Source organism: Aphelocoma coerulescens, chromosome 3, assembly GCF_041296385.1.
Source record: "Aphelocoma coerulescens isolate FSJ_1873_10779 chromosome 3, UR_Acoe_1.0, whole genome shotgun sequence".
Lineage (NCBI taxonomy): Eukaryota > Metazoa > Chordata > Aves > Passeriformes > Corvidae > Aphelocoma > Aphelocoma coerulescens.
In genome coordinates, this window is record NC_091016.1 from 46,719,666 (window position 1) to 46,746,777 (window position 27,112).

The window sequence follows — 27,112 nt, forward strand, 5'->3', positions numbered from 1 at the left end:
CAAATTTCATTTAATGTCTCTTGTTTTCATAATCTGCTATAATACTGTCACCATCCTTTGTCTTATTCTACCATTCTTGTATGTTTTGGAGTTTGTGAAATGTCTGCTACAGAATCACAGAGTGGTGGAGGTTCTCCACCTCGGGCAGAGTCACCATGTCCCGGTTTCCTAGGACCATGTCCAGGTGGCTGTTAGGTGTAGTGTCCTTCTTCTACCACTGTGCTTCAGAACCAGTCCTGTCCTGTGGGGAGTCGTCTCTATAGACAGCTTGGGCAGGTTTACTCTCTGGAGAAGTATTTTTGGACTGATTTCCTCTATGCTCCATGCCTTTTTTTTTTAAATGTTTTTTTTTTACTTCACAAAAGAATAGGCAATGGGAGTTACTGGAGTTTTGTATTTAAGAAAAAGATTAGAGGAGCTGAGGCCTTCTAACCAGTCACCTGGTTTTCTAAGTTCAGTAAGAAAAGAAAGCTTCCTTCAACAAGGACAAGTATGGCAGATCAGATAAAACATCATACACATTAAGAACTATAAATTGATCCAGTCAACACTTGAATGTCCATTACCACTTTGAAGTTGGTTCTCTCATAAGTTTTAAACCTAAAGTACTTGACCATTGATAATTTAATGAGATAATACTGCAGTTAGTGTGGATTGTATTTGAATGATACCATAATATAATGTATTTGTATACCAAACAGTATGATATTGGTTGTAAGCCAGTGTTGAGTGCCAAATAACTTTCGTCACAAAACTGATTTTCGTATCATCCATTCCCAATCTTTTCAGCTCATTTGCTTTCCTGAGGTGATTTGTATTGGTCAGTAGTTTACATTTGTAAGAGCAGACTTTTTGGTGCTATACCAGTGTTGATGCAGTAGGAAGAGTTTCATAATCCTTAATTATAATGCACACCAATAAGATGTTTCTTGTAAAAATGATGATTTGGAAGCTGATTAAGACATGGTAGTCACAAACTAAAGAAAGAATGAGTGACATCCCTCAGTTTAAAGCACACGTACACTTCTTGCTGTTGACTCTTGCCTCTTTTCCTGATGAGTTACACTTACAGATGGACTCCCTAGTCTTGCAGTGCAAGATGATCAACTTTCTTGGCAGTCTGTGCCCTTTAATGATAACTACCTTTTTTTCATTTTCTCAAAGGGCTTCTCTCTTTGCAGGTTGTGCTTCAAAATGCTAATGGACTTCAGAGTATAAAATACAGAAGTAATATAATTTTTTTCATGGCAGGTTAGGATACACTAATGCTTTTTTAAAACCCTTTCCTTGCTCTAGAGCCACTGTTGTCAGTATTCGAGATACTTTTTCATGGAATGGTTTTGAAATTTGGAGGACATAAGAGATGCAGATAATTTTTTATATATATTTTGTGAGTATATTTTATATCTGCAAACTTGATTTCCCAGTGCTAATTATACAAGGAACTTTATTGGTTGTAGGAAGGAATAATTACTGAAGCAGTGTCAATCTTAACGTGACAGCTACATGGCACTAAATACTATCTCCTTGAGTAAACTGTCCATGTACTTTTCCTGCCTTGCTAGTGGTTGCAGAATCCAAGAGAAAATACAAAGACTGACATGCTGGAAAATAAACCATCCACATATGCTCTGTAGAGAATTCTGCTTTGCTGTGTGATCCTATGAAAGAAGTAATGAATTAGAAATCTTTGTCACATGGCCAAAACACTGGAACTGGCATCACATCTTGAAACTTGCTGACAGATTCCCCCCAGAAAGCAGGGGAAATCCTCAAATCGTTTGTATTTGAGTCTCAGCTGGTAATCAGAACATCTCTCCAGGCAGCTTTCAACAAATTTAAAATCAAAACCTTAATTACTGAGAATACTGTGATTAGAGCCTAGGGGTACTTGAAGGAGATTATTGGGGAGGGGAAAGGGGTTGCAGGCATTCATCAAAAGCTAATGAATGTGTAACTTTATTAAAACCAGGGCATTTTTTTGTTTAGCCTGAATGCACCTTTCATTAGGCACAGAAGAAAACTGGTAACTTGCACACCAGTTAAAGAATGTGTATAGTGATGACTGTCCAATGATGGATAAGCAAAAGATTTTTTTACATGTCCCTTGTCTTACATGAATTCCATAAAACAGGCAATGACACCCTTAGGGTGTCAGCCCTGTGCTCTTTAACACACTGCCATTATCTCACTTTACAGAGGGGTATGAAGCCCAACAACATCAGGCTGCTGACTTGTGGCAGCCTTGGTCAACTCCGTTGTTTTTCTCTATTTCTTTCTACTTCTAGAGAAGAATCTCCCCTAGAACAGTGTGTGATGAGAGAGCATCATTTGTTTTTACTTCAGGAGGAAGCATCTCATTATGATACACAGAATTTTTTTTCTTAAAATTGGTAATTTCAAGTAGAAGGGCAGGCAGCTATGGAGTTTTAAATTTGAAAAACTCTGTGCCTTCCTCCTCTGTAGCTTTAAATCTGTTGCACTTCACTCCATATTAGATCATTTGAACTGATTTGTGGTTTCTGACCTACTTGTTCCAGATTACTTGTTCCTACAACCGCGTTCACCTTGCAAGCAGTTTCGTAAGGTTTCACAAAAGACAAGCTCTCAGTTTGTACCAGTCTTGACCTCTGACTTGTGCAGAGTTGTTACAATAAATAGATAATTCCATTTCTTTGAACTGTCCATTTTTCTGTTTTTGTAGTATGGCTAAAAAGGAGTTAGAAAAATTCTGTCCTTGGTACCTGCACAAAGTTTGAGGAAAATACCATAGTGGAAAAATGTATCTGTCTTGTGAGCAGGATATTTTATTAAATTTACATGCTGTGTTATTAAATATGTAGTATTAAATATTTGTAATATTTTATTACCTTTTAGGCTTTAAAATATCATCTGATAAATTTTGTTTTCCAATGGAAAGGCTTAAACATTCAGCTTAGCTAATAAAGTGATGTTACTGACATCGGAAAATACACTGTACTGTGTCTTGTTAAGCAAACCCTATTATTGCTACCTTAACTGCAAGATGCTTAACTTCTATATTCTGTGAAGAGTACTATGTGTGAACAAATCATAAAGGTCTGGTGCTGACACACATGTTGAAATGGAATATATTTAGCCTATGGGAGGAAATGAAGTTGTTCTGTGTTTCAAAATGGAAGGCTGACCCAGCCATCATTGTTCTTGTATTCTGGGAGTAAATTGCTTGGCTGAGGCCTCTTGCCTCTAACACGTGCCTCGACGCAAAAGCATGCCAATGGTGTTTGATGATTGCATGTGTCTGTGTTGACAAACAGTGGTTTGGAATGGCAATTTAAAAAAAATTTTGTAACTAGTTGCAAAGGTGGGGGTTTGGCTCTTTGTTAGTACCTTTAGGAATAGTAGGGGAAAAATACTTTAAGTGACTGGGGACATAGACATGTGAAAGTGAAAAGCAATTCCATATTCATAATACATGACTAGAATGACTGTCCTTTTATTTAAAAAAAAAATCCTTTTTTGATAATGCTGGTGGAGTTTCTGGAGGTCAGATGCTTAATTTTACATTTAGAACTATAGGTAGCAGAATCCCTTGTCAATGTCCACCCTTAAGGATGCAGTTTACTAAAATTGACCTCTAGTTACTGGATACTGACTGACTGAGGCAGTGTGGAGCAGCAGCTCAGCATGTCTGAAATGCTGGATTCTGCTTTGTTAATTTCTGTTGCAAATCAAAGCTGCAACTGTATATAAGAGACTCTTACATTCATTTTAATTGCTGTCAACTTCTGTGACTATACATAAAAGTCATTGTATGAACAGGCTCCATAGGTAGGACTGAGACATGGCTTATACAGCATGTCCTGAATCTACTGCATTCAGGTTATGAACTCGGAACAGAAAATTACTTAAGGTGTTCAGAATGAAGTATTAAAGATAATACCCTGGGAACAATAAACTTCAGCATCTTCTACAGTGACATTTCCTCTGAACACACTTTTTCATAAGCCTGTATGTCTTGATTAGGTTTGATTTCTCAAACTGATCAGGCTTGGCAGACTTTTTTCGTCCTTAATTTTTGACTACTACAATAACTGGCCTTATATTTTTAAACTAACTCTAAACAAAAAGGTAGTCATGTGAACTTACATATTCACTGTATCACAGCTGCTATTTTAATACAGATGTTTAAGAATATACTTGGTGGTTGATACTGCTTTGCCTTCCTAGAGGTTCACTGTAAAACATTAGATGGATGAAAATATTTTTGTTTGCTTGTAAGCTAGTATTTTTTTTTTCAATAGTGAGTACTTCAGAAAATGGACTTTTCTGTTCCAGTTTCAAAACCTCCATTTCATTTGTAACTAATTATTTTGAATACAGGGGGAATTGTAAAGCTGGATTTAAAGAATTAAAGAATTGTTAAAGCATTTTTCCCTTTTTGCAGACAAAACAGAGGTCTCTCAAATTATATCCCTGGTAATATTTGAGCAGTGACCCTTTTAAGAGTTGTTTACACTATTAGCTAATAGTGTAGACAAAGAAAAAAAGAAGTCCTCTTACCAAGTTAGTGATTTAATTATATAATTAAATGCTAAAGACTACTGAATTTTTAATTCTTTGAAATACAGTTTTATTAGACTGCAGTGAAGGTAATAGATATTATTTCTCACTGACATCAGACTCCTTTTAAGCCTGTACATGGGGGTTTTGTACTCCAGAGCTTCTAGGGTATTATCTTTGGAATCTTACCCTCATACATCTTTTCTTTAAGTGAAAAACAGTTCACAATGACAGTAGTGAAGAATGCAGGGAAAACTACCATAGTTACATATGGGAATGCAAATTTTACAAGAAGAGACCATTTTCCTGAAGTTTTATATAAGATTTGACAAACGCTTCTTATTTGAAGTAATTTATTTCAAGAATATTTTCATAGCAGCCAGGGGAATGCTCTTACTTTCAAGAGCAGAATGGTTTTATTTTGAAGGGAAAAAAAATTAGGTGCCTGAGGACCTTAAAAATTATTACAAGGCAATATTAGTCTTTCAGAAAAAATTACTGATATGTATCTGATGCAATGCATCTTTTAGATGGTTTATTTCATACATACTTTTGCCCTTTGTTGGCTACATACTGAATATACCCAGTATATATTGGATATATTTCTACATGAGCTCAATACAAAGTTGCAGCTTCAAGCAGATTTTAACACTACTAAGACATGGGTTTTCCTGTGTAATGTGAAAAGTAGCTGAAGCCTTTGGCTATGATTAACTTTGCTATCAAAAATTCATTATATGTCATTTTGTTCTAGAGCAGTTAAATTGGTTATTGAGTTAATTAAATGTGGAAATAACTGACTTTAACAAAATACTTCTTTACTGCCATTGAATACACTGGAAGCTGTAGACTGTAGAAGTGTAACCAAAGCCATGCTAGTTGAAATCAACTTGTATTATGCTTTCCTTTTATTTGTTTTTCTCTCAGTTCCCTGTGAGGAAAAAATCTTGTGATCAAGCAGTGAGAGAATCCAGATTATCTAGAAATTGGAGAAAAGTAGCATGAAGTGTAGTGGAAAAACTATATCAAGGGAATCCTGAATCATTGCCTGAACGTCTCTGTATAAACAAGTCTGGTTTATAAATTAAAATGCTTTGTCTGTTGAACAGGAATTGACTCATCCTGTAGCATGGCAGAAGTTCTCTTTCTGCAGAATTACTGCTAAGCTTTTGTTAGGTGGTAAGCACAGAGAGTGTTAATTTGTTGTAAAAGCTTGACCGTGTTTCAGCTCACAGTGGTTTGTATCTGGCATTTGAATAGAAGTTTTGAAAGGCTTGGGAGACTGCATACAGAATTGTTTTGAGATGCTGACGAAATTGTCTGCAAACATCTATCTGCATTTTGCTTTGTCTAGCAGAGTAGTGAAGCAAGGTTTAAAAAATGAAAATGCACTGTAACATGAAACTTTTTTTATACTAACATTTCTAACTTTCTTAAGAATTAATGCTGTGATAATCTTGCTTACCAGAAATAATTTGTATTCAGGTTTGCATTTTCAGTGTGTTTGTTCAGTGTCATGCAACTGTGCTTGCAATTCTGTGTGGGAAAGGCCATGCTTAGTTTGAGGCTCATGGGAATTTTCTTGTACCTGCATGAAGATTGAGTCTACTTAAATGTGGGAATGGAGTTAGAACTTGTTGTTTCAGGGGGGAAAGCAGCATGCCTGTGTGATTCCTGAGTAATTACCAGTTCCTGGCAGTTCTTGGTTCTTATTTTTTGGGTGGCTTCTGGCAGGCGGAATACAGGCAGGTGGTTATTTACTATAGCAGATACAGCTCCTCAGGGTCAATTTAGCCATTTTATTGAGACTGATAGGAAGGCTCTTTAGCATGGAGTAAAAGAGTCAGCACAAAATAAGATACAACTATTGCTGAAACCAAATAATAAAATTATTAATTGACCACTTAGAACATAGTTATTTAACTTTGTGCTAGTATATTGTTTTCCAAACAGAGACAAGTAATCTGTGCTGTTTATTTGCAGCAAGGTACTGAATTCCTTGTCAACTGTATAGTAACAGTCACAAACTGTAATTCCTAAAATGACTGATCAGTTTAAACTTGTTTATAGATGGTGACTTTCCTTAGGTTTCTGGCCTAGTATTAGCCTTTGTCATGCCTAGGCTTGGATTGAAATGGATATCGTTAATGACAGGCTCCACTTCTGCGATGTATGGCCTATGGTACCGTGCATTAAGCATATGAGTGAAATCCAAGTAGCTGTGTAGATGTTAATAAGGATGTGATGGGACAGTATCCTCACTTGACAGTTCATCCAGCTGTAGTTGCAAGGTTTTATTTTTAGTCTTTGCACTTTTAAGGTAGAGGGGGTATTTATTTACAGATGGTTGGACATTTTTGTTAACCCTTCATGAGAGTAATTAGCAGCTTCTGTCTAGTAATTTTAAAATTTTTTCACATATTTTTGGGCAGTAAATGGGGAATGTTTTCATAAATGTGGGACTCACTGAAGTGCCTGCACACTGAATATATGTTTAAAAATTTGCTTGCAACTCAAAACAGTTCTGTTTAAAGTGTGTGTTAAGTACATGCATGAAAGGATGAAAGCTTATTTAAATGTTTGGTAAGGCCAAGTACACAAATCTATTTTTCTGTTAGAGAGAACTTGTTACTCTTACAGTAGTAGAACACTTCAAGCAAAGCTTGGAGACTGTTTACCTTAATAGAATCTGATATTCTGTGTAAATTATCCAATTTAAGTGCCACAAACTTGCCATGGAACAAACACAACATACAGTATTTATGCATTCTTGATGCATTTGTTGATGTTAGTGATTCTTGAATGTAATTTGACTCATAAATCAATTCAGCACTATATTCCTATATGACAAACAAAATCTTGTCCTAACCTTAATAGCTTGAAATGAAGAAAACATTGGACTGGTTTTGGGTGTTGAAAGTAAGATCTACAAAACAGTGACTGCATTCAGGCAGTATCTTTCATGGGCCTAACAGAATGGTTTTAGCTGACAGCTGAAGTAACGTGAAAACTCTGGCTGTGGGAAAAAAATGGGAATATCAAATTATTGGTTGCTTTCATTAGAAGGTGTTACAGAATTATGCAGAAAATTTGATAAGAATGGATGGAATCAGTACAGGGAGGAGATGTCTAGTCAGTATAAAAATTCCATGAGTTTGACACAGCTGCTGGGAAATACCAGGATGTTTTGATGCATGAAAAATTAGCATTTGTGGGGAGTGAACCTATGTATAGTAGAGTGGAAAGTAATCCAAAATAATTTAAGGAGCAGTTACATTTTCACAGCAAAAGCTACAGGTGATTTTTTTTTTCTCATTGAATCTTACATAGAATCATAGAATATGCTGAGCTGGAAGGGACCTTTCAGGATCATTGAGGCCTGGCCCTGCACAAGACACCCCAAGAGTCACACCATGTGCCCAGAAGCATTGTCCAAACGCTTCTTGAACTCTGTCAGGCTTGGTGGTGTGACCACTTCCCTGGCGAGCCTAAGTCTCCCTCCTTTCCTCTCTCTTCGTCTTCCTCCCTCCTTCCTAATATTTCTACTGCTTTGAACCTAGGTTAACTTTCTTGGGTTTTTTTCTCCCTCTTTCATGAATTTCTCTCTTGTTTTGTAAATTATATTCATTTTCCTTGATTTGACTTAAGGTTCCTCTTAGTTCTCTCTAGTAATCTTCTCTGGCTATCTTTTCCCATCTTGATCCTTGAGTGCCTCCTTCTCAGTGGTCATGTGCTTTATAAATTACTGTAATAAAAGGAAGGTTAATTTCTATGGTGCTTCATTTATTCTCTGAAAATACAATTAGATGACATGAAAGTGCAATAAACTGAATTTTGGTTTCTAGCAACACTTAATATATTTGTATTATGGTAGCAAATGATATAAACACTGATGTTTAAAAACAGAATTGTAACTGGGGAACCTGAGTAATGCAGGCAAGGAAGATTACATGAGGCAGAAGGAAATAATGACACTTCTCATGCTACTAACTAACATTGTAATTATTTAGCATGCATTAGACTATCTGAATGGGAAGAAAAAATCCAACAGCAAAAATACATAAAGAAAATTATCTCCTGAGAGTCAGGGTGATAAGGCAGATTCAGCAATTTGCTTGTCTTGAAGTTGCTGGAACATGAGCTCTGAATGCAGTAGCTTTTGAAGAGGTGTGGTGAGTAGATAGCAATGTTGCTCTCACACTTGGCTAGAGGCTTCTGTAGGTAAGCTGTAAGTGTGACATGAGGAATGAGTAGAAATGAAAGGTTAAGATTAAATAGTATCTCAACTGGAATTCCTGAAACCTTTTTGATTCCTGACACAACTAAAAGTAGGCAATATAATTATGAACCAAACTGTCCTTTCTTTTATGCATCATTTTACAAGTGTGCTAGTGGTATTTTTGCTTGCACAAATGGAAGGGATTTTTCTTCAAAAGCAAAGGACAGCCTGTTGATCGAGTGCCTTTATCTGGCATATGGGCAGTGAGTGCATATAACTGAAATGTTTGGATGTAAATACTTATGTAAATTATTATACTATTTTTTTCTGTCTGGTAAGTCTGATGTAGGTCTTACTGTCTTCCTCATCTTTCTGTAGTGTTCTGTGATCACAAGCTATGACACAAGGTTGATGTGATTGTTTCCAGTGAGGTCAGCATTTATTTCTTGGTATTGGATGTTCTGGTATAGGGTTATTTAACTATTTGGAGGGTTTTCTTGAAATTATTTTCTTCGATATTGATTTGATATTGGTATTGTGGTGATTTTCTGTGTTGGATTTTTTTTTAACACTGTGGTAGCAGCTTATCTTAAGAAAACTTCTTCCAGCTTGACAGCCAGCAAAACCAGCCCCCAGTGTTAGAAATTAAAAGCTGAAAACTGGTCTTTCTGTTCTGCTGTCCTCCCTTGGTATTGTTTGGTGTTGTACATGCCTTGTCTCTACAGTTTGGAGCTCTGGGAGCAGTTCCCTAAATCCTGTCCAAAGCATGGGCATGGGCTCCTAGTTACAGATATTTTTTCTTTTTGTTTCCCATGTTTCTCCATGTTGAAATGCTGGTTCATTTTCTATCTATTGGACCTTTGAACTCTAGACACCAGATCCTGATGTTTTGCCCTAGATAAGCTTTTTTCCTCAGTAAGTGTGATTGTGTACCTTAATTTATTGGCCCTTGGTGTTTTTGTTGTGGTAGTACTTTCCTGTGGTGTAAGGAAAGAAGCAGTGACAGCGCTGGGTCCTTTCTGTGGTAAAGTTGCTGTAAACTCTAAGAATGGCATGTTTGTCTTGAATAAGAAAGAAGTCATTTTCTGAAAGATGGGACCCATAACATAACTATTAACAGCTCTGCCACTGCTTGTGGGCTCTTTGGAGTATTTTTATAAATGGTTATCTGGACTGTTCAGTCCTGCAGCCACACAGAAACAATGCTTCTGTGGCAATCAGACAGTGATAAAGAATTTAAAACCACGTTTAGCTGTCTGACTGAATCTACTTGAAGTACCTGACTGTTTTAATTGATCCACTTGATAGAATTATTTCGGAGCCACTTTAAGGTTCAGAGCTATTGATTTCAAACACTCCCATATTTACAACCATATGTATTCAAGGGAATTTAATTTTTAGGCTCTTGGGGATCTTGGCAGATATTTTAACTGGCTTGCCGAGCTTATGAAATATACTATTAGTGATACATAGTTTCAAGAACTAAAAGCTAGTGGTTGACAAAGATTAGATTTAAAATTAAATTTTATAGAGAGAAACAGAGGTTTTCTCTGTTGATAAAGTATGTTGTATTCATTCTCCATCTTGCAAGTGATCCATAAATGACCAAGCAGTCTTTGAGGTAGCTCTGAAATACTCCTATGTTTCAAGTTGACAATGCTGGAATTGAATGTTCACTTAAATTTTGACTGACAAAAAGACCCAGAACTTAAATATGTTAGCTCACATTGACTCACAACAGCATGAATCAGAAAAGGTCTTAAGATAAGCTGTATTACAAACCAAAATAAGTGATAAACTTTAAAGTTGCGTGGTCTGAAATACTGAAGCTACTCTGGAAATTAGTATGCAGTGAGGACACAAGGGTATTGCAAATACCAAAATTGTTTTTTCCAGCCTGACTAGTGGAATTTTTCAGTATCCAGCCTTTTAAATGATAAATTCAATTTAGCTTGAAGTGTACTTTTTTTGAAAAGTTCATTTGGTGGTAAAATTAACCTTCCCTAAAAAAACAAACAAACAAACAAAAAACCCCACCACAATTCTCCATTTTTAAGAAAAATCAGATATATAGATGGTTTTGCCTTGTCTTCTATATACATCTGCAGAAACATTTGGAAGAGGAAAACACATTTATTATTGATAATGTGTTTAGGCTCTCTTAAGGAAGTCTCATTTGGTTATTGCAGGCTTCACACCTGTTTTGTGCAGTCTAATATATGTTTCATGACTTACAGTAGAAGAATCTACCAGGTAGAATAAAGTGTAATGATTTTAAATGAGTCATATTTGTCATAGTACCTGTGTTCCTGTAAAACCCACTTGCAAATGGCTGTTTCTGCAAGTCAGAGTATTAAGTATAGTAGATTTGATTACACAATGCTGTGTCACCAATCTTGCCAGATGCAGAAATTGGCAGGAATGTGGCATTTTGCCACATGCCTTTTGGGTCCTGGTGTTTCACAGTAGCAGATACAGGATTTTCCCTGTGTCTTCTTGGAGAACCATATAATAGATGAGGGAGTTTTTGCGGGGGCACCACTGGGAGGGAATTATTCTGGTTCCCTTGTCAGCTGTATCATTTTTTATGTTAGGCTGTAGTGGGTAGGAGTTCAAATACACAGGTTATGTTTGCTGCTCTCACAGTTGTTTATAGTGACCCTTAGGGAAGATGCAACAGAAGGGATATAAACATTGCATGGGCAACAACAGCAGGCTGAGAGGCAATGAGTTTTACCTCACTGGCTGGTTAAATAAGGCTCCTGTATTGCAAGGGGAAGGAAAGAGAAAATCACATTGAGCATTTAAAGGGAGGAAAAAAAAGGCAAATTTGAAGACCCTCAAAATGTCAAATAATTTGTCACACACGTTCATCTGTTAGTTCATAGAAGTCAATTCTTGTAAAAAGCCTTTCCAGCTTATTCTTGGATCTGACTTTGCAGAACATTTTGGGTCTTACAGCTGGGCTGCAGAACTAAACTGATTTTTTTCAGGTTTTTAAACAGACCTCTGAATCAGGCATCTCTTGTAATTTTTGCTGCTCTCCTGACCTTGAAAAAAGGTCTGTGCTCCTGTGAGAGATATCTTGAAGGGTGGTTGGTGATCATGGAATCAGCTATGAAAGCATTTTATTTACTTCAGTTACCTAGCTTGAAAGCTCAGCCTGAGGAAAGAAGTGTTTCAGCTTCCCTTGTTAGTGTCCATTTCTGCACAGCTGAGTCACTGACAACATGGACTTGCTTTTAGGGATCTATTTTCCCCCTCCTGTTATCTTGAAAGTGATTTTTTGATCTTTAAAGAAACAACCAACCAACCCCTGCCTCCATCCCATTTTATTCTTGTGGTTTAGAGTTTTGCAAGAGCAAGCTTTCAGTGGCTGTCCAGAGCTGTGGGTAAGAATATTTTATAGACCAGTCCATATGGTTTTGCAGTAGTTATTCTTTCCTGATCTCTTCTGAGCTGCTGCCGAATGTCCTTCCCCATCATTTTAACTAGTCATCAGTGGATCTCAAGCTGCTTCCAAATGAAATGTGTCACAAAGAACCAAGACCATATATGTGGTCTAGATGGATGGGAACTTCTGTATTTGTAATAGAACATATTTGTGGGCCTTCAGGGGAGAAAAAGAAGGACAGGTGTCAGAATGGCTCTTCCTGCTAAAATTATATTAACCACATCATTTTGCAGTGACTTCCTTTATATGAGCGCATTTGTAAGATACAATGAAAAAATAATTGATAATAATTCAGAATGAACTTACTGTATAGGATGAAAAATTATTGATAGTCACAATTCAGTGATTTTAGCTGTGACATTTATCACTAATGACATTTGTCATTAAATATATAAACAAATGACTTTTGGTTAATTTGATGATGCAGTGAGTTTCAGTATTGTTCACAACAATGGTGGGAAAAATGCCCAAAGAAGATGATACTTAGTTTCAACTTAGTTAACCACTATCATGAATATATTAAATTAATTGTAAGATCGATTTCGTTCCCTGATGAGCTGTGTTCTGAGTAGTGTGCACTCCCATTGCTTCTAAAACACTGATAAATGCAATCTGTTGGAATGTTTTTAAGACAATAGCTATTTAATGAATAGCTTGTGTGTACAGGAGAAAAGAATAAGCTTGATTGCTTACAATCTGACATTTGAAAAAGCATTTTTTTAGATCTCTTGTATTTGCATATCTAATTGCTATGTAATCAAAACTAAGTGAACTGTAGCTGCTTGAAACTAAAAAATGAAAGGCAATCATCTTTAAAGGGGGAGATATCCCACTCATATGCAAGCCTGTCTGAATATTAGAATTATATTCTTCTTGTGTTTAATTATAGGTGTCTGACTGAGCAGTAAATTTATGCCTGTGTATTAAAGGAGTGAATGTGACCCTGAAACATCAGCTTTCCTTTGTTGAAGTAAAGCATTCACATTGAGAGAACTTAGCAGTGTTGTGTATTTTGGTGATAAGGGATTGTGCCAAAGTAGCTGTTAATTACCTGCTTTGTTTGATACGGAAAGTAGTGGTTCCACACTTTTCTTCCCACCAGTGACAGTACTCAATTAAAACTTGTATTAAACAGTGATAATGCCCTCGTTTATCTGGTGGAGAAGACGTGAGGTGAAGAAAATTAGCAGGGTGTTTTCATCTGTTTGAAGACGGCTTTGTTTTTTTTTATGAACCTAGTGACAGTAAAGACAAAAAACGAGTTTTGTCTTTTTTGGTGGAGTAGTGTATGGTGAGCTTTGGTTATTTTATTTATTTTTTTAAATCTTTGCGACTCTTGAATCCTGCTATTAATAACTGTGGCTATAGTAGAAATGGAAAGAAACAAACCTGAACTTCAGTGTCAGAGTTGCAGATTTGGAAGATGCTTGCCCTATCCTGTGTTCCTTCTCATTCCTGTGTGTGAAGCATCTGTTGCCATAGGTCGTTATTTCAGTGGTTTTTGAAAATCTATTGTATCATGCATGACATGGCATCTTACATATCTTACATGTCAGAATTTTAATTTTTTTTTAATTAAAGGTTTTGACTGAGTTCTCTATTCCAAGTATTGGAAGCTTGTTTCCTAGTGCAGTCTGAGACAGACTTTTTTAAGTAGCATCTATTTTTGCATATCTGAACAGAAATAACAAGGAGGAGTAAAGCAAAGAAGTTAACATAGAAGATTTGGTAGTCTTGGTTTATTTCAGATGCCAGTGCTGAAGAATATTCTAACAGTAAAAATATACAAACTATATCAATGGGCAGTAAGAAAGGGTATAAAATTGTTATAGTAACACTTAAATGTTTATTATTTCATTCATCCGAAGAAATTAAGGAATGGTTTGGTTGCTTTCCTTACAAAATTTGGAAAGTCTGTCTTCAGCAAGCTTGAACAGCTCTATTCTGGAGTGAAAGCCGAATGTTTGATGCTAGACTATTTTGACCAAAAATGTGAAACAGTAAGTGAAAAGGAGTAATTACTGTAGCAGCTTTAAAGTCTGTACATGAAATTTTTTTGAGGAGCTCAGTGGATATGGCAGTGCATGGTAATTCAACTAGAACTTCAGAGCTTCAACTGTTAGGTGAATAGAGGTCACATGCCGAGTAAGAGTGGTTGTCTGCAATTAATTAGGTGCAATTAATAAAGTTTGTTCAGAAGGCATGTTGTGCATACTGAATGTTTAGCAGTAATGACTGGTCTTAGATATAACCATATACAAACAAACAAAAAAATCATTACAGATAAAACAGTTTCTTAAAAGAATTTGTACGGTGTGGAAACTTGAAAGGTTTTCTTGTTTTGTTGTCATTGTTAAAGAGCAGAAAGATTTTATTTTGTAGTGGAACATTGTAGTATCACAGGATGCAAGCAAAGTGCTGTGAGAAATCAGGCTAAGAAAAAAAGAGTTGTAATAGTGTGAATTGATCATGGTTTGCAGAAAGAAAACTAGAAAGCCCATCTTAGTTCATAACTGGCATGTTTTTTAAGTAATCTGCTTTTCTTTTGAAGTAAATGTTTTTCTGGGCATATTAACTGATAAATTTCATTAAATTATTGTATTTAATAAGTTGCTACATGATTATTGGATACATTTTCTGTAGGTAATTTATGAAGTTAGTAAATGCAGATTTGTTCCTACTCACCACACACAATTGCCCTTTCATGCCAAGTAAACAGTGATAAGCATTAAAAAAGAACTTGATAAAGTGTTTTATGATCTGGCATTTTGAAGTGCAATTATCTGTTTCTTTAACAGTTTTTTCCAGTTTTCTTTTTTCTGCACTGTAAAAAAACCACCATGGAATGTAAGTTTGACATGCATTCAGATGAGTAGATGTATTTCATGGCACAGCAGTGCTGCAGCACAGTATTAGTGTAACTGTGTTAGCCCATCCATTTAGGATTAGGTTCTGCAGTGATTAGATGGCTTTCTCTGCTCAAACATTGAATAGTCATTTCTCTTTGTAGGTGGGTACTGCAGCCCACACTGTCCAGCCGCAGAAAGTTTTTGTAATCAAAGCCAGTCTGTTAAGGCTTCCTCAGACTGTCATGCATTCAGTATAAATTCCCAGCCTCAAATAAAGTCAATGACTGTGTTCTTCCAGAATGAGCAGTCTTAAATGAACATACTGTACTTTTTGTTCCCTGTAGAAAAAAATGCAACAAGACTGTCACATTTTCCTGCTTAAATTGTTCTGATTATGTTTCATTGACTTTGGTCACTTGAAAAAAACTTGTTAGCCTTTTTTTGAGTATTTTGTTATGTAGTTCAGTTACAATTTTGAGGAGCTCTTTCTTGTATTTGCTTTTAGAGAAATTTGTTATTTCCACATACAACATTTTAAAATAATGTTGTGATATCCAATTTTGAATAGATATTAATCTGCTATATTTTCACATAATCTCTACGTGCAGATCTTCTTGAAGAGAGGAAAATTTCTGTTTTGAAATTATTTTTAGTGTTAAGATGTGGAAAAGTAAAGGAACTTTACAATTGCCTTTCCTGGACCCTTTTTGCACGAACACACTTTCCCTTCATGTTCTTTACTATTGTTGTAGGACTTGCATTCCCTTTTGGAGGGAGGAATTGCTGTGTGTCTGTGCTTCAGAGTGAGGTTCCTAAGTCTAAGACTGAATAGCAATTTTCTTTTCCAGTCTAAGGTTTTGGGGGGTTTTCCCATTTGAAAAATACCAGCTAGAATGTACAAATTTTCTGCACTCGCCCCATGGACAATTTTTCACAAATTTAATTTAAAAGTTGGACAAAAATGGTTGTGTTTAGTTATATACTAGGTCAAATAGGAAAAGCTCCCTATCTTGGTAACTTTGAAAGAAAAGTTTAACTTTCTTGTAAAAAAAAAAAATCTAGAAGCTGAGAGCTTGTAGTTCTCCAAGTAGTCATCCAGAAGAACACTGTTAAGCATCCTGTCGACAGGGTTTATGTACCACTGAGGAAAATTCAGACCCTCTATCTCCCCCTATAATCTGAGTTGATGGTACTTGTCATTTGAAATATATATACACCTGCTAAACATGCTTTTTTTTTTTCTGATGAAAACAGTCTTGCTGAAAGCATGTCATAAAACTTGGTTTTATTGCAGAGGTACACAATGAATCATAATTTCCTGCAGGCTCAGATCCTGCCTATGTAGGATCAACAACTAAAAAACTGAAAATGTGAACGATACTTTATTTATGGTTGGGACCTATAGAGCGTGTCTCACATTCATACTTCAGTTTTTGGCTGCATACTTGGTGCATCTGGTATTTGAAGTATTCTCTCTAGTGAGGTCACTCTGAGCACAACTACCTAAGATTTTTTTTTTTTTAGTAGATAGCAGTGATATTGATGTCCTTTATCCCTTCTCCATTTTCTTAGCTGTTTGGACTGTTGAGAATGAGGTTAAAGTGTAAAAGTTTAAAATGTACTGTGAAAGAAAGTAAGGGGAATTTACCAGTTAGCCCTTGGTGTATCTGTGCCTCAAAGCTAAGAATTTTTTCAAAATCAAATTTTGAGTGATAGAGATTTGCCTTCAAGAAGATGTGAATAATCCATCTAGAAACAAACTTTCATTCCATATATTAGCAGAGTTAAGTTGTGATGACCTTGGATACACTCTAAACCAATTTTTAATGATTACTGTCAGAACAGTTCTTTTTCTATTGAAAAGTAATGGCCTATGATATATTGAAGGCCAGATTAAATCATCCTGACTATTCCTTCTGGTCAAAGTTTCTAAAACTGGGAAAAAATTACTTGGAGTTAAGCTTAAGTCTAAAAAGAGGCATAATGGGTAAGATGTATAGAATAACATTTCAGTGTAGTATAGTGTAACATCTAATTTATCAAAATGTTATACAAATCACAAAACCTTTTGTTATACCTATACATATGTATATACACTGTGTTTGTGTGTGTCAACAGTTCTGTGATCAAGTTCCATTTTATGTGTTTGGGGTTTTTTTCCCTTGTGTCTGGTTTTGTGCATCATGGACTTCATACATTCCTATATGCTAAAATGAAAACAGCCCATTGATAAAGATCATGCCAAATTTTTGGTACTCCAGTATGGCTTGTCTACATCTAATCTCAGAGAACTAAAATCTTCATCACATAGAAATTTTTTTGTTGGTTTTTTTTGTACATTGAGTGCTGTTACTTTGGTCGTATTGTGTGACACTTCTGTACTAGCCAGTTGTCATTAATCCTGAGTAGTATTCAGCCACAAGTTTTAATGAGTAGAGTAGTGGTCTTCGTTGTGTATCTTGTTACTGGCCTTAAATTAGAAAAACTAAAAATTCTAAATTTAGTTTAAACAGTCAGGGTTTTTGGAGATTTTATTGCTTGTTTCAAAAAAAGTCAAGTATGATCACCTGTGTGACCAGTTTGAGACTCTGCAGGGGGTTTATTAAAAAGAAAGTGAGGCAACACAGACAACAGGAAATGCAGCAAGTTTGAGATGGACAAAATTAGGCCTGAGGGATAGGGAGGAAACTGAGAACAAAGTGTCAACTCTCCACAAAATTGTGACAATAGTAGCAGAAGGTTGGTTTTTTTAAAATCATATTCATAAATGCTTATTTATCTGTGATTTTTGCAAGCATATTTTCTGTGATGATAAACAGTTTCTTGCTTTCTGCAGCTGACATTTTTAATATGTGTCAAACTAGATATTTGAATTCTAGTCTATTCGTTCAGTTCTTCTTACCAGCATTTACAGTGGTTAAAGTGTTAAGAGCCATGTAATTACTTGGGGGAGGGGGTGAATATTACCACATACAGAACTTGCAGAATGCATGGAATTCACTGTCCTGGGACTGTGTGTGGTTGTTGACACACCACAAAAAAAAACCCCCAAGCTTATTCCCATATGTAAGGGAAACATTTGAAATGTACAAAGTGAAAAGCTCAGTGTGGAGCTTTGTACTAATATTTTCTGTACCTGGAGTTGCAGGTGCTATGTGCTTGTTCACTGGTAATTCAGATGCTCTTTGGACTCTTGGTGAGCATATACAGTGCAAACTTCCTTTTTTGGTGTATTTCTTTCTTTTCTTAGTACCTTTTCTTATATAGGTATATTGGAAAAGCTCTTTGCATGCCTGAGTATTTGTGGCATTTTTATGTACTGTTTCATCATCAGATTTAGGAGGTTATTTGTTGGTATCTTCAGAGTAATGAAGTAACATCTCCTGCCTAAAATGGGGCAGTGTTTTAAAACTCTAATAGGTATGTTATCCTGCATGTTGTATCATGTTAGAGCAAGCTATTAAAACAGTTTATATGTATTTAAGTGCTCAAATAAAAACATCCTGTCTTGCTTTGAGACAGCTCATGTTTTTTTTGAAGTCCTTTCTTCATCTGTTGATTTGTCCGCGTATTTTATGTTGTTGGTCTCCTTTAACTTTTTTATAGATGATGAGCTGTGCTTACTTTTTACTTTGCATATGCTGCAACTGCAATGTGTGTCTTCCTTGCCTTGTGAAGCTTGAGTGCTGGTGTGCTAAATAGTTGTATATTACGTACTAAGTCAGTCAATAAAGTCAATAAAAATTTGTCCCCATCACAAGAATGTGACATCCTACCTACAAAAGTGGAATAAATGTTGTTAACTCTGCCTGCAGGGTAGGATTGGGGGCAGAACAGGGAGGATATGGAGGTTATACTGTGTATGCTTAGCTGAGCATGACTTGCATTGGAAACTTCAGTTTTACTTTCATTGAGTATTAATGTAGTTTGTTGAATAATTAAAACATGCTTTACTAAAAGAGAGAAAAAATCCTATCAACAACTTTTGCTGATGATTTTTGTGACTTATGCAAGCACTTTTTTGTGAAGGTTTCTTTCCCTGTGAGACCATATGGTTTTGCAGCACGAAGTTTGAACGTACAGTCTAAGCACTGTTTGTAAATTACAGCAGAAGATTAATTTCTTTCAAATTCCCGTGGAGAACAGCACTGAAACCAGTGGTTGAGGTACTTTGATTTTAACTTGATATTACTTGATTACTTTGATTTTTTTTTTTTTTTCCCCAAAGTCGATCAGTCACTTCTGTTCCATAACATGGGATTTAATAGTTTGTATGAAGTAGTTCCATAGGTAGAAGAGGTATCAAGGTAAATAGTTACATATGTACTATGTGTTGCATGGTAAAAAACATATTAAAACATAATAAAAAAAAAAAGTAATATGTTTGTGTCATTCATATGTTTTCTAATCTTCAAGTGGTTTCTACATTATATAAATACACTTTTCCTTAAGAAGGTGTTATAATGGATATTGAAGTAACCACAGATATCCTTAAATTAGAATTTAATTTGAAGTATCTTTACTTAAATTTTCATAAAATTATGCAGGATTGAAGAGGCTCACACACTCATAAGTGGAGTAATGCCTCAGCTCTAATCATATTAGTAGTCCTCAGAGGACAAAACCTCATCTCTGTTGCAAATTATTGAAAGTTTTCTGTGAGTGGTATGGCACTACTTTTGGATCGATCTGATGGTCAGTTCACATTAAAGGCCTTAGGACGTCTGTTCCCACTGTTCCATGTGCATCTGAGGGAGTCAATTGAGTTTGTGAGTTTCCTAAATTGGCCCCTGCGCAATTGTCTAAGCAGCAGGGACAGCTCAGTGGAAGTAGCAGAGTCAGGGCTGCTATTTTCAGTGACAGCTGGTTGTTAAATAGACTCAACCTGCAAAGTTAAACTTCACCTTCACATTCCATGATAAGAGATACATGAGTGTCTGCATTAAAATGCTCTCAGTTTGATTTTCAGCTTGCTATGTCACCATATATTTTACCCAGAAAAGTGAGAAGTTTCTGATGAGAAGAATTCTTGTTCGACAGAAAGGAGAAAAAAAATCATTTTGTGATTTTTTTTATTTTCTTCATAGCTTTGAAACAGTCTTTTGTGTGATCTTGAAATGTGATGTTTTATAGACTTGTCATTTCTGAACTAAACGTAATTTTCTTAAATGTGGTTCATTTTCTAAGAGTTTTTCCAATATTTTAAAGACACATGAAATTTGTTGCTTTTTTTCCTGTTTTTGTTTAGTTCCATTCTCTGTTTATAATTCTTATGTGGGGGGGGGGGGGAACCCCTACCAAACATGCCCCCTTCACCAACCAAAAAAACCCAAAAGCAAAATATACCAAAAAACTCCCAAACACAAACCAACTGTCCCAAACCCCACAAACCAAAATAACCCTTTCTGAATTATGCCACTGGAGCATTTAATTAAGTGCCAGTATTGTTTAAATTGGTGCCTTTTGCATGTTGCAACTGGAGAAGTAACATTATAATTGTTGATAATAGAGAGCTGAGTTGAGTAATAGACCTGTGGTAAAGATGCTCAGATCTTTGGCCTGTCTAATGTTGGTTTCACCTTTCAGGAAGATCATGTTCCTTGTGTGTAATGATGAGAACCTTCCGCCGGTATTTGGCTTAAAATACTGACTACAGCCCTGTACTGGCTGACGGTTGTTTTTCAGTGATATATAATTTATGAGAATTTGTTGTCTTAAATAGTTTCCTAAGGATGTACTTTGGATATATTTTTCTTATTTTTAGACATCGTGCTTTTATTTTTCTTGATGATTGCATGTTTTTTCATGAGCAGCATTTTAAATTTCCCTTTTTGCAAAAAAAAAAAGTTAGACTTTCCTTTTTCATATATGGTAATTACCATAGTTGAAGTGTGGGTGGAAGGAATAGGAAAGGGCTTTGAACAATTTTTTTGAATGGAAATACATGGTGCCATCCCATCTCAGTTAACACTAATGAGCTATTTTAGTTGCCCCAGCAGTAATGGTCATTAGTTAAAATAAGCTATACTCTTTGCTCATTTGCATCTAGTATAAATTTTAGTTTTATTTTACTTTTAAATTAGCCTAGTGCTATAAGATGAAATACACTAATTTTTAGAAAATACATTGCAGCAGCTTTTCTATTCTGATAACTGCATCGCTACAGCATACACAGGAAATGTCTGACAGGCTGTATTAGTAGTGGAAGAGAAAGTCGTGTGTTTGTCTCCCTTTTAGACCTAGCCAGTTCATGTATTTTTCACTCTTTTCCATTTGCAGAGAACTTCTAACAATTATTTTTCTACTTATTTTTCTATTTTGAACCACAAAGAGTCCCTGAAAAGAACTTTTCATTTTCCCGAATTGTTTTTATCTTAAATTCACAAATACAACCTCAGTCAAATTTCTAGGTTTTGTCCCCCATTTTTTTTCTTTAGCATGCACAAAGTTAAATCATAAATTTGTGTGCAAATCACCAGTAGTAGTAGTGCAAGAATGCTTAACTCTGGAAAAGAATTTTATGTTACTCATCACTCAAATGAAAGAGAGCTTGAAAAAAGTAGGGGTGAGCAGAAAAAAAATGAAGTTTGTTCTTTCTTCTGTGACTTAGCTTCTGTTGATTCTTGCACTTTTTTTCCTTTACTAGGTTATCTTATAGTATGGCTTCTTGAAATTTCAATCTCAAGTGTAAACACGAAGGAATAATTTATATCCATCACAGGGTAAAAAAAAAAAAACAACCCAAAACCCTAATTTCAGCTCTTCATGCCTCTCAAACATCTTAAAGAAGCAAAATAGGGCACAAGCCCAATCTTTTTTTGCTTTTCAGGTCTCCTTTAAGAGCAGAGACAGCCATGATCCAGCAATTTTGGAGGTAGAGGCAAGTAAATGTTTTACTTCTTGTAAACATTCCAGTATGTTTTTGCAAGTCACCTATTACTTGAGGAGACTGGTTGAAAAGGAACCTCAGCCTCTCCCCCTTTCCTAAATTGCTGTGTGTGATTCTATGTGAGGAAGAATTTATTTAAGCTTTTATTGATTATTGACTGGTTTCACATCAGTTACACACTGTTGCAATACCCAATTGGTGTAAAAATATATAACTCTAATATTAGTAAGGTTTTTGTGATAATAGTTGTTGAGGTTTTTTCTTTTGAACTGATCTACAAAATGAAAATTTGTTGGGTGGGTCATATAGTGATTTTCTTCTTAGAAAAATAAGGAAGTGCTGATTGTTTCCTACCTGCAGCTGCTGGTGTTCAAATCAGCTCTTTGGCATTCTCACTAAGGACAGTTGAGCAACCTATTATGTACTAATATGAAACCTGTAAATATTTCTGTGCTAGGGACATCTCTGAAAGCTCATGTGGAGTTTCTCCCGATGGCATCACATTATCTTGAAGGCTGTATTGGAGGTACAGGAAAGAACTATCCATCTGTTTTGCTGAAGTTTTTTTGGACCTCCCTATCTGTTACTGTGAATAAAACCAGACAGTTTGCATCGTTGCATAACAGTACATGATTATACATGTTTGGGAAAGTTTTGCTTAACTTCTCTCTTGGATGGTAGGAACAAATGTTCTTCTTCATGTTAGAGGGTTGCAGTGGGAACAGCAAAGAAGCTAGATTTTGGCCAGCTAACGTGAGAGAATAGTTCAGTGGGCTTAAAAAAATTTGCTAGTTAATAAGCTGTACTGATCCAAATTAGTACCTGTGCCAGTTTGAGAAGGGAGAGGATGGGAAGAATTTACTGCCTGTCAGTTGGCAGTAAATCCTTGTCATCTCTTGGAAATGCATTTTGAAGAAAGCTGTAAAGCTTGTGCTTTTTTGAAGAAGAGGAAACATTTAGAATGAAGAAATTGACCTTTTTTTCTACCTGTCTCTTGAGGATGTGAGCTAAGTGTGTAATTATTTTTGTCCTCAATTCATGTACCATGCTGTCTTATTTTCTAAGGCGGATGAAATCATTGTAAAATGTAAGAAAGGCTTGCACATAATGACCTTTTCTATCCAGTCTTACACCCTTCGACTTTTGTAATTCAGAAATATATTAAATTAAACTGTAAAACTTCCATTTGATTTCTGTGGGGGCAGATAAGCGTGCAATCTGAAAACATATATAATGGATATTTTAATGAAAGAAGCTTGGAACTTGTCTTTTGAAGAGCAGAAGCAGTTAATTTTTTAAATAACTTTTTGCATGTTTCTGATAGTGTACTGGAATTTGTTTAAAAGTTGCTCATTTTAAAATAGTGACTTGGTTAGCTCATCAAGGATTTACTTTGCTTCTGTAGCTTCATACTGTAATGACATTCTATTTGCCTCTTTAATCTGTCCAGTATTTATTCATGATATTTCTCTCTGCATTAAATCTCTGGTAGCTGAGGGAAATGGCTGGCTGAGGGAATGTGTTGAAAAAACAGAACTTGAAATTTTTCGTAATAAGCCTTAATTTTGCATATTATGGTGACTTGCAATGGAGCTGTGATAATTTGGTTAGTTGTAGATCTTAGTTTGCACACTCAATTTCACTCAAAATGATGCAAGTGAAAATGTCAGCAAATTCATTATTTAATGAGTTTTTTAGAAGATTACGTTCCTTTGGTGAATGTTTTTGTACATTTTAGCAGAAGTTCTGGCATTCAGAAAGTTCTCGTGAAACCAGGTATCTTGTTGGAAGGATGATGATGTCTCCTAAACAGCAGTTGTAGGACTGCTAATTGCATGGATCTTGAAGGATGCATATCTAAGCATTCTCTCCTAAAACCAGTATACATGTAAATATTGTGATATTTGACTTCTAATCGAAATTAGGATTAGCTTTCACTTTCTTTTGTGCTTATATAATGAGCAGGAGGTCTATTAAACAATGTTTTCCAATTTAAAAAGTGGACAGAATTTTCATAATTACTCCTTTACAGAAATTATTTATTTCAGTAATTTCGCAAGGGTTTTATTTTAAATGTGTTGCTATATAAAGAGCTGATGGTTGTGTACAATATTTTAAATGAACTAAAAAATTAGTGGTTTTCAGCTCATTAAGTGTAGAAAGTGAATAAAGACTTACAAGCCCGGACCTTAAGGACAGATTCATTGAAGGACCAGGGAACTCTCTGTGAAAACCACCAGAGACAGTATGATGAGTTGCAATGTTCTATGTTCTAATTCCGAAGAATCATTAAAGTCATATTGCTATGCACTGGCCCTTTTTTGGGATGTTTTTTGGTTTTGTTTTTTTTTTTTTTTGTGGTGCTTGTTTGTTGCAGGGGTTAATTTATTTTTTCTTTGGTTTTTTTTTTTTTTGTGTTTTGTTTTGTTTTGTTTTGTTTTTTTGTTGATTGTGTTGGGCTTTTTTGTTTGGTTGGTTTTTTTTTAAGATCACTGGGTTGATGCTACCTGAGCAGTGAAGGGGGAATCCTGAACATCCATCATTTCTGTGCTGTAGGAAAGATTTCCCTAATGTATTATCAGTGGTATTCTCAAGAGCCATTTAATAACAGTGCCAAGCTGGCACTCAGCTGTAAAGTCTTTAACTGGCATGACTATTACTACGTTTTAATCCAGCCTTAAGAACATGTGGCACGTGCTGGAATACTCCTCATTCTGCAGTCATTATAATCAATAGAGTAGTTGCATGAAATTGGTCGTAAAGAAGGTTTGGAACAGTGGTCACACTTTTGAGTTATCTAGGTGGTAGCTTGGGTGTGTCAAATCCCATGTAATTGTAGCAAGGATTTGAGGCAACTGCTGCAGTAAAACTGTAATTACAGACTGTGTGCAAGGTTTCTGTCATAAATACAGGGGAAACTTGTGTGCTGAGATTATTTGAGGCAGGAGTTCTGAATTCTTTCAAGGACTCTAGTTTGTTAGCCAATGTTTATTGTCAATTCTGTACTCAATGGCAAATTCAAATTTCTGTATTCTTTGTGACAAAATTTCCTTTATTTTTAAACTAGATGTCAGTTTATTTAATTTGCATTAGGATCTTGCCCACCAGTTTCCATTTCCATACTTTCCATACAGTCTTGAACTGTTGTCCAGTTATACATAGATTTGTTTTGTAATTGTTGCAACTGCATAAATTCGAAAGAATGGAACTCTTCCAGGAGGGAGTGAAATGATTAAAACACAAAGATATGCTTGTCTAATCACTGTAAGAGTGAATTGTTATAGTTTGAGTAAACTTGCTGTTCAGCAAAAAAAAAGAAAAAAAAGAGAGGGAAAACATAAGGCTAGACTGTTACTGTTAGATGTGCTAAGATCTAACAGACTTAGCAGTGGTGCTATATAAAATGCTATATTCCTTGTTCCATTCAGTACTGTACTACTGATGGTGGCTCACTGTTGAAGAAAAAGTTTAGTAAGTAGTGGACAACAACAAACCACATTATTATTCATACACTGCTTGGAAGTATTACAATAGTATGGATCCAGACCAGACAACATAAAGCTCACATAGCCCTTTCCTCAAAGGGGGAAAAAAAAATGAAAAGGGGAAAAACAAACTCAAGCAGAAACCCTGTATGAAAGGAGGCTCAACCTAAATAAAAACATTGCAATTATCTCATGAGCTTTCTAGCTATAGAGCCAATAAGTTAATATATGGGTTAGAATGACCATGAAATTCAGTTTTCCAGTTGCTTCTAACTGGTAAATAACATCTGCCCTAACTGGCAGCACAGTGTATTTGGTAACATGCTCTGAAGTTACGCCACTTTGTGGCATATGTGTGCTTACCAGCAGTATTTTGTGGAAAGTATTTGTTACATTAATCAAAGAATTTGACCATCTTTTCCGAAAGAATCGTGGACTGTAGAGGGGGCCGCTGTGTAGAGCAGAGTAAACCCCTGTGTAAGCACTGGGTAAGAACCCCAGGCAGTCACCTGCTTAAGAGTACCTGGTCACTAAGATAAAGCCTTTCTGTTACAGATAGAGTTTCAGGAGACCTGCTGACTGCAGAATTAACTTTATCCGTTGTTTCTGGACTCACTTTTCTCTAATCTAAAATGCAAGATGTTCTTCTAATGCTTCTACAAATTTGAAAATTCGGAACATAGTACTGTGGGAGAAATCACTGCATAAAGAAAAGAGAGTGAATAACTGAGTGACATTAGTTATATAATTTGTTAGTGGAAATCACTCCTAAGTGATTACAAAAACCTTAAAAAAATGGCCTTGTGTAATAAGGCAGTATTGGTACTGCTGTATGATGAAGAGGGGAAATGGAGCTGCTGAAAACTGCTTGATGTCTCCTACAAAATTACACATTTATAAGAAGAGTGTTGAGATTGCAAGCCTTTATGTCTAAATGAACTTTTTTTTAGAGTTAATCACTATGCTGTGAATGGCAAGGTTTTTTTCTTTGACACACCCTGGCTTAAATAAGTGGGACATATTGTGCTAGTTTCTCAGGTAAGCAACTGAGATGTAGCATCTGGAGGGAAGGTGATTGCTTTGCAGGCCTAACTTGGAGTGGAAACTGAGTTTTCAGAATACTTAACTTTTAATAGTAATTTATGTATTGCGGTAAGATTACATTTGACATAAGTGGCACTAGTAAATGTCAGCATGTCCACTGGGCAGTCAGAGTGAGGGGCTCCCCATCCTCACCGCCTTCTGGGAGCTGCTGGGCTGCTCTGTATCCTGCCAGAGGTGTGACTGACACAGCTCGCAGCTTCCTACAGAGGGAGATCTGCCTGTGCCCTCCTTTGTGCTCAGCCTGCTGCTTGTGGAATGTGTCACTGAGCCAGTTCAGCTTGCTAAACAGGCAAAACCTAATCTGACAGCAGTGGTTTGCTGCTGTGTTAACTGGCTCTGGAAGGCCCCAGCAAAAGCTGCTGCTGGTACAAAGAAGACAGAAGGAGAAAGGAATGGAGCCGCTTCTCTTGTGGGAGTGAGCGGTTACCCTTGCAGCTGTGTTAAACTGGAGTCTGTGGAGGAAAACCTTCTGTACAAGGAAACTCAGAATAGTTCTGTCTTGGGATTTGGGACAGTCCCTTTCTCTGAAGTGACTATACAAGATAAGTGTTCTAATTATAAGCACAGACA

At 36.0% G+C, this 27,112-nt stretch overlaps 1 protein-coding gene across 7 annotated transcripts in view; it reads left to right on the top strand.

Moving 5' to 3' along the window:
• Positions 1 to 27,112, top strand: part of QKI (QKI, KH domain containing RNA binding) — a 149,837-nt gene that overhangs the window by 64,343 nt on the left and 58,382 nt on the right. The window lies entirely within an intron of this gene.